Source organism: Sus scrofa, chromosome 4 (genome assembly GCF_000003025.6).
Source record: "Sus scrofa isolate TJ Tabasco breed Duroc chromosome 4, Sscrofa11.1, whole genome shotgun sequence".
In the NCBI taxonomy this organism is placed as follows: Eukaryota; Metazoa; Chordata; class Mammalia; order Artiodactyla; family Suidae; genus Sus; species Sus scrofa.
In genome coordinates this window covers 666,305-673,872 of record NC_010446.5, presented here as the reverse complement: position 1 = coordinate 673,872, position 7,568 = coordinate 666,305, and positions in this window count along the sequence as shown.

Here is a 7,568-nt window from a genome sequence, read left to right as displayed (position 1 = left end):
CCGTACCTTGTTGTGGTGGTGCCCATATGGTAGACACGTTTGCCCCACTTATCAAATTGTTTGCTTAAAGTGGGTACATTTCATTGCATGAGAATTTCACCTCAATAAAGATGATTTTTTACAAAGTGAATGTAGGCGAAAGGTTAATAAAACCCTTTCCTCTTCTGCTCGAGACTTCGACTTTTGGTTAACTCTCTAACTATGTTCCTTGGTAACCAGATAAAGATAGAATGTCAGTGATTTAACTAGGCAACACTGCTTATGGTAACAGTCACCCCAGGTGGTAAGCTGCATGTGAACGGGGAGGAATTACAGGTGAACTCCCAAGGGCTGAGCGAAGCCTGAGCTTCCTGGAGGGCAGGAAACAGTCTGGCCCTTGTGGAGGCCCAGGAAGCTACACCTAGGGAATCGAGGCAGGACATTAAGGCTCCCATTGAGGCATACGGTTTGGAAGGCAGGGTGGCTTTGGCCCTGCGCAGTGTGGCTCTCAGCCCCTTGCATGTGAGCTGTCACCTGTGGGTCCAAAGATGGACTCTGGATGGCTGCATAAACCGCTCCAGGACTCCTTCAGAAACAAGGCGTAGCTCTGCTCCTGGCCCGGTGTGCTTCCTGCGCTTCTGAGCAGGCAGTTGCCAAGACTGGCGTCTGGTCATCTAGCAGGTGGGGCTGGATGTGCAGCTGACTAGGAGGACTCCTTGATGGACACTACAATGCGTATCTCGCCGACAAGGAAGCACGAATGGCCGTGAAACATACGACAACAGAGCCAACCTCACCAGCTGTCAAGGGAATGCAAGTGCGGGCCTAAGGCAGTGCCTGTCACAGAGGGCACACTCGGTAAACAGTTCCCGACTGACTGCGGGATATCGAGGCCGCAGCGAAATATCAGCTAACATGCATTCCACTTGCAAAACTCAAGAAGTCTGAGAACACCAAGCATTGAAGAAGATTTACAACAATAGGGTCGCTTTACACTTTGCTGGTAAGCAAGTCCATGAGCAAATTATTTCGAAGTTGGAAACTTACATTTCTACAACCCAGAATTGTACTCCCAGGTTTGCCCAAGATAAACTTCCAAACGTATGCCTGGGAACGTGTATAAGAATGTTCACTGTGTCTCTGTTCATAGGAGCAAAAACCTGTAAGCAGCTCAACCCACAGGCAAGATTATGGGGGCATGAATTATGGTTCATGCACAGAATGGAAGCGTGTCCAGCACTCACAATGAAGGGCTGACCGCAACATGAAACAGTGTTATAACAATCCTGTTCTCTGACAAGGTAACAAAATTTTATTTTATTTTATTTTTTGTCTTTTTGCCTTATCTAGGGCTGCTCCTGCGGCATATGGAGGTTCCCAGGCTAGGGGCAGAATCGGAACTGTACCCGACAGCCTACACCAGTCACAACAACGCCAGATCCGAGTGGTGTCTGCGACCTACACCACAGCTCACAGCAATGCCGGATCCTTAACCCACTGAGCAAGGCCAGGGATCGAATCTGCAACCTCATAGTTCCTAGTCGGATGATTCATTAACCACTGAGCCACAATGGGAACTCCAAGGTAACAAAATTTTAAATTAATAAGATTTTAAAAAGACGTTTGGAAACGAAAACATTCTTTGTTGGCTGCCCATTGAAGAGTGTTTCTCAGGAGGGACATTCCCACACTTGGGCAGGACAAATGTGCTGGGCTGCCCAGCACCACGTGGGGGAATGACACCTCCGGTCCAGTGACAGCCGAAAAGCCCCCCCCACACACACTTCCAGCCCTTGGGTGACAAGCATCGGCTGCCCCACCACCCACCGCCCAGGGTAATGTCCACGCTCGCTGACAGCCCTCAAGGCCCTGCGTGACACGCCACCCCTCTTGCTTGCCCCTCCCCTGCACACTCCAGCTACACCAAACTCACTCCGGGTCCTTGAAGTGCCCCCTCTGCCGAACATCCCTCGAGGGCACTGGCTCCTCTTCAGAAGTTGTGCCCCTGGACCCCTGGCCCCAGCTAGGGCTAGGTGCCCTTTGCCCAGCAAAGCCCTCGCCCACCGTGTGGTCGCTGTCTGTTGATCTGTGTGCCCCACCTTACTGAGTGCCTCCCTGCTGACCGCACCCTGTCTCACCCGCTCTGAATCTGCCGTTTCTAACATGGTCTCTAAGGGTCTGTCGTCCGACTCCCCTCCTCCCTCGCCCGCCCAGCGCCCTGGGCCGTGCTTCCTGAAAGGTCTCGCTCCTTCTTTCCCTCCTTCTCCCCAGCCTCCACGCCCACGTCAGCCTGCACCCAGCCCTCGCCAGCCCCCACCTGCCGCTCAGCCACTGCCCCCAGCAAGCTCACTTCCTGACCCGTGGGCTCACCCTTGGCCATGCGCTCTGGGGGTGGACCGGACCAGACCCACAGAGGGATGGCACCGAGCCCTCCCCTCCCCGGCACCGAGGTCCAGGCCTCACCGTGCCCTTCCTTCCGCCTTCCGCCCAGGCCCTTGCCACTCCGCCCACAGACGCGAGGGACGAGCCCTCCCGCCAGCCCCCTCCCCCAGGTGCACGGGACCTGCTCCAGGCCATGTGTCCTCAGCCTTCACGCCTTGTCGTAGCCCCCTCGGGCTGACCCTCTCCAGCCTATCCTGAGGCAGTCCAAGGCCGGGAGGACAGTCACAGGGTAAGGTGGCCTCAGTGTGACCAGGCAGCCCTGCTCACCAGCCCTGCCCATGGTCACACCTTCCCCACACCCCCCAAGCCTCCTCCACGCATGGCCTACGTGCAGCCCTGTGTGCCCGCCAGCCTCCCCCACCTGCTTCTGCCGTCCTGCCCCACAGCCTCCGGGCTCTTCTTCCACGCGGCCCTCTGGGTCGGCCCCAGGCCCCTTGCTGTGCCCTGCATCCCCGGCTCTCAGCCATTATGTCCCCTCTGAAGGCCTGCGGTCCACCCTGCCCCCCATCCCGCCACCTGCTCTAACACCTCTGTACCCTTGCAGGCACCCCTGTCTCGTCCACAGCGCGTGCGGCATCTACACACAGCAGGACATGCCCGCGTCCCTGGCTGCTGCGTGGGCAGATGACCAGATGCCTGAGCGCGGGTTCACAGACGAGGAGTGGAGGTTAAACGCCCACCAGAGGCAAGGGGCAGGTCAGCTGGGTCCGATCCGCACAATAAAAGCCCAAAACTTTCGACAAAAATGGGGTCAAGGCACAATATTCAAAAACTTCATCAGTGATACATTTTCAAAGTCTCCAGACTTTTTGAGACACGGCGGGAGCGGGCGGGCTGGCATGGCGCGTGGGGTGGGCAGAGCGCCCGGCTCACCGAGACGCGTGCGGAAGAAGGGGGCGTGCGGTGCGCGGCCTGCCTCAGAAAGGCCCCTCGGCCTGCGGACCCGAGCTGCCCGCGGCCTCTCTCTTCGTGCCTCACTCCCTCCACCTCACAGGCCTCCCTGACGGTCTCAAAAGTGCACCGAGGCCGCTCCTGTGCCTTTGCCCTGGCTGTCCCCTCGTCTAGAAGGCTCTGCCGCTAAACATCCGCGTTTCTTGCCCACCCCTCTTCGGGTCTCCTCCCAGGCGCTGCTGCCTCGTCCGGGAGGCCCTCCGACTCTCCTCCAGGGCATCACCTCCTCTGGCTCTCCCTTTCCGCTTGTCACCCTCCGCTCCCCTCGTCATCCTTTTAGCCGTCACCCGCCCGCCTGGCATCCCGCCAGAAGGTCAGCCCCGAGGCAGCAGGCCTGGGCTGTGCTCCCCGCACTGGTGGGTCGATGCCTACTGTGGAGCAACTGGCCAGATGCACTGTCGTTGCCGTGGCCACGTGAGTGCAGCATCACCTCCACCGAGGAGGGACCTCGGAGGGTCACGCTGCCCTCCGTCATCCGGCCAAAACTGGCAGCGCCAGTCTTGCTCAGGCCTGTCTGATCCCAGACCCCCCAACCCGCTTGTCTCCCCGTCCTCAGACCTTGCGAACGCCCTCCAGTCCTCGAACGGCCCCTGAAGCCTCCAGGGCCGTAAAAACGGAGCCGAGAGAGCAGAGCTTCCTTGCTTGCTCCCTGTGTCCCCGAGGTGGGGCCTGGCGCCTGGCAGGCTCTCAAGGTCTCTGGGCTGATGAGAAAATGCACTTAGCTCTTCTCTGTGCCCGACACGGCCCTCACCACTGCACACCCACTGCCTCATCTAAGCCGCACAACAACGGTGGAGAGACGTGTTCGTGCCGCACCGGACGGACGGGGGCACAGAGGGTGGGGCTGCCCAGGCCAGGCAGTCCCGCGGGAAGCGAGACAGGGAACCACGCTGCGGCTGCTGAAGGGAGACCCCCCAGTGAGGCCCACAAGCTGAGGCCTGAGGCAGGAGCGGGAACCAACTGTGGGTCAGGGCTGGGGCAGGTCAACACGGGTCTGAAGCTGGGCCTTTGGCGTCTGAGGGTCTGGAACCCCACCCGCACACTCGCTGGGCCCTCGGCCCACTCCCCTCTCTTGGGCTGCCCCGCTTTCTTCCTGGCTGCCCTCCAAATAATGCTCTGCCGAAAGCAGAGAGGGCCCTGCTACCAACCTGAAGCCGGTGCCAAGGCCCCCAGTCCCTGAGCCCTTCGTGGGTCGTGACGGAAGGAGCCCTGGCGACCGAGCCCCCCCCCCCAGAACACTCTGCCTCTAGCCAAGACCTGAGGAGTCTTTCCTCCGAGGCCCCTCTTCCCAACTCCGGCTGGCAGCGCCCCGGCTGGAGCAGATGCCCTTGCTCCTCCTAGGGCCACCTGTCCTCCACGGTCCTCCGGACCCAGCGAGGGGACACCTGGCTCCTTCCAAAACCCAGAAGGCTGACTGGCACCTGGCCTGTTTCTACTGCTAGCCGACACATCTTCTCCAGCTTCCTGGCGGGAATTCGTTTAGAAAAAAGAGAAGTTTGAGTAAAAATGTGTTCCTACATATATTGAGCACCTCCTGTGTGCCAGGGCCCATGCTGGGCTCTGGGACGCGGACCAGAGTGTGCTGTGACCCTGGTCCTCCCTGGGGCTTCATCACCCCGAGTCTTCCCTCCGAGCAGAGCCCAGATGCACTGCGGGGTCAGAAAAAGCCTTTAGTAACTGCGCAGATAGAGCTGCAGCAGAAGGGGTGAGGCTGGAGGCAGGAAGAGCAGGCCGCAGACTAGGCTGCCTGCCCCAAGCCCCGACCTTGGCAGCTGGGAACATGTAGGAAAAATGGGCTGGTCCTGGGAGTTCCCTGGTCACCCAGTTATTAAAGATCTGGCGTTGTCCCTGCTGTGGCTCAGGTCACTGTGGACGTGGACGAAAAGAAGGTGGGCTGGTCCTGGGGGCCTGGAGAGCCCAGGCATTTGGCATGGCTGTGCCTCGGTGCCTCACTGGTGGGAGGAGGCATCTGTACCACCTGGCTGGGATGGAGGGTGTCAGGACTGTTAGTCAAGTGCCAGCTGATTCCGTGGGAGCGCAGACCGGGCGAAGCCCTCCTTGTCAGCACCAGGATACGACTGCGAGCGGGCAGAGCCTGAGGGTAGAACGGGCCACCACAGGCAGGACTGAACTGATCCCATGGCCAGTGCTGCTAGAACGAGCCCTGGCCCCTTGCAGGTCGGCTCCTGTCCGGACTGGGACAGGAAGTAAAGGGAGGTGTGAGGACTCCGGGGGAAAGGTCCCCGCTCTTCAGCAACGTGGTGCCTTGAGAAGACGGCTTGAGGAGAAAGTGTGTGAAACCTACAAAGAAGCCCACGCCAAGAGGGGAGCAAAGGTCCCCGAAGGCCTGCCAAGCTGGCCTGCTGAGCTGCATCTAAATCTGAGCGGGGACAAACTGCGCAAGAGCCAGCGACCCGAGACCAGAGTGGGGGGGACCTGACTCAGCAAAAGCAAGTGGGAAAACACTGCGTGTTTATTCACCGTGAATTCCCGCTGAGCGCAGGAGAAGAGCCAACCCCGAGGGGATGCTAGGACGTTCCTGTCGCTCCTGCAGGCTTGACTGCCCTGTAGCAGGGCCGAGGACCTTCCCCAGGGACCCTGCCTGGGAGCTCAGACAGAAGACGGTGAAGTGTGGCCCAGCAGCTCGCGTGTCCCAGACTTGTCCCAACACACACGATCCACATCGGCGTGGATCGATTCTGGGTGACGCCCTCGCTCTCCACGCTGTGCTGCTCTCTAACCCGAACTCAGACCCCGCTCACGTGGGCGACAAGTAGCACTGGTCTGCAGGTGTGACAGCGGAAAGGGGGGAGGAAGATTAGGACGAAGGGAAAATGAGAGTCGAGAGGGCGAATGCAGCCTGGAGAAGGTGAGGACGCGCAAAGGAGCAGGGGGGCTGCAGCTCAGCAGTCTGGGGGAGCCGAGGGCTTAGAGGACCCCTACTGCATGCTGCGGAGAAGCTGCACACAGCAGAGGCGCAGCGACCTGCAACCAGGATGGGGCTGGGAGGAGCTGCGTGTGCCCCCCATCTCCGCCCACTGTCGTCCCGGACTCTCGAATCTGGCGGTGGCCAAGTCACTCCACCCAAACTCCTCGCTAAGTCCCGAAGCAGATGCACGCTTGGGCCCGCCGTCCCCTGCAGCAGCCCAGCCTCTCAGGCCTCCTCCCTGTGTCCCCGTGGCCTTTCCACACTAGGTTCTCTGCAGGCTTGTCCTGCTCTTCAAGGCACAGCAGGCCTAAAGCCTGCTATCTGTCACTACTGACGGACCCCTGGGTGACCTTGCCCACTCCCGTGGCTCCGTGTGCATCTGGAAGCGGATGCCTCCAAAACATCTCTCTCCAGCACACACAGCGGCTTCTCCCCCGGGACGCGAGCAGTAGCCCCCGCCCCCTTGACAGGACCCCCGTGAGGCTTCGGCTGCCTCCGAACCTGGCTCAGGATCTTCGCTCTAAACCAGGTCTTCCTCCCTGCTGGGCTGGCATGACCAGCAGCTGCAGACCCACGCCAGCGACTGTGAGGCTGTCCCGCTCTTGCCCAGGCCCAGGCCCAGTCCACCCAGTGCCCGCTAAGCCCTTCTCAGCTCTGCCCCTCTCTCCTCCTCCAAGGCGCCCTGGGCGGGCCTGGACCACCCGAGTGGCCTCCAGCCTGCACTGGCTCAGGGGCCCCTCCTCTAAGCCCTTGGGGCCCAGCCCCGGCCCTCTGGCCTGCCCTCCGTCACCCTCTCGGCTCTCTCAGGGGAACACGCTGTCCCCACAGCTTCTGCACGGGCTCGTTGGGGGGCGCTTCTCCCACCGGGACTCCCCCTTCGTACCCCCAACCACCGCTGCCTCAGGGAAGGCCGCTGCTCTCAAGAGAACGTCTCTGTGGGCCTTCTCTCCCTCCCTCTCCCTCTCTCTCTCCCTCCCTCTCTCTCTCCTTCTTTCTCTCTCTCTCCCCCCTCCCCCCATACACACACACACACACACACACACACACGCACACACACACACACACACTTGGAGGAAAGCAGCAGCACTGGTACCAAGGGGAATACAGATGGCGCATCAGAGCCCTTCTGTGTGAGAGGTGTATTTTAGGAACTGGCTCGTACAGTTGTGAGGACTGGCAAGTTGGAAGGCTGCAGAGTGGGCCAGCAGGCCAGAAACCCAGGCAGAATTTTTAGGGCGGTGTGGAGGCACCCCTGCGTCTTCCTTTC